Below are 849 nucleotides of genomic sequence, written 5' to 3'. Positions count from 1 at the left end.
AGGATTTTTGATACTTGTCTACTTCTTTGGGTAATCAATTTGAAGCAATCATTTTATTTGAATCACTAAATGTACTCTACTGTTTCAATTTCAGAATGTTCCTCTTGGTACTTATTACAGAAGTATGTTCTATTTTTTACTGGATGGTTTTTCCTCTCTCTTTTTAAAAATTTTTAGTTTAATTACAATTTACAGAAAGTTTGGATTTTCATTCACTCATTGGTATACATTTTTCTGCGTCCCCTCTCAAACGTCCCTCAATTCATTTTGTAATGCACATCTTGTTCCAGATTGTTAATTGTCATACATATAATGCCTGATCATTCATTCCTTTCAGATAGTCCTTCACCTATTCAAGTGCAATGTTCATGATATATCTGCTCTTTTCCAGTTCTTCACCTCCCCAGCTCTTGTCAATCCTATTTTTATGATAGCAGTCTTATGCAATATTTGTTTAAATATTTGACTGAAATATTTCACTCAGCATGTCTTCAACACTCATCTATGTTGTGTAGTGTTTTATAAGCTCATTGTTTTTCAATGCTTCATAATATTTCATTGTATGAATATACCACAGTCTTTCTTTCCATTTGTTTTTTGATGGACACTTGGGTTTTTTCTATCTCTTTGCTATTGTGAATAATGCTGCAACAAGCATGGATGTACATACATTAGTTTGAGTGACAGCTCTAATTTATTTAGGATATATTCCTAATAATGGGATGCTGTTGTTGTTGTTGTTAGGTGCCAGTGAAGTCAAGTATGATTCATAGCCATTCAATGAATAACAGACCTGTAGAACAGATCCTGTCCCATTCTGTGCCAACCGTCCTCATCATCTCTACTACA

This window comes from Elephantulus edwardii, unplaced genomic scaffold (genome assembly GCF_000299155.1).
Source record: "Elephantulus edwardii isolate Elephantulus edwardi_28Jun2011 unplaced genomic scaffold, EleEdw1.0 scaffold00081, whole genome shotgun sequence".
Taxonomy (NCBI): domain Eukaryota; kingdom Metazoa; phylum Chordata; class Mammalia; order Macroscelidea; family Macroscelididae; genus Elephantulus; species Elephantulus edwardii.
Note: the sequence above shows the minus strand (reverse complement) of the source record.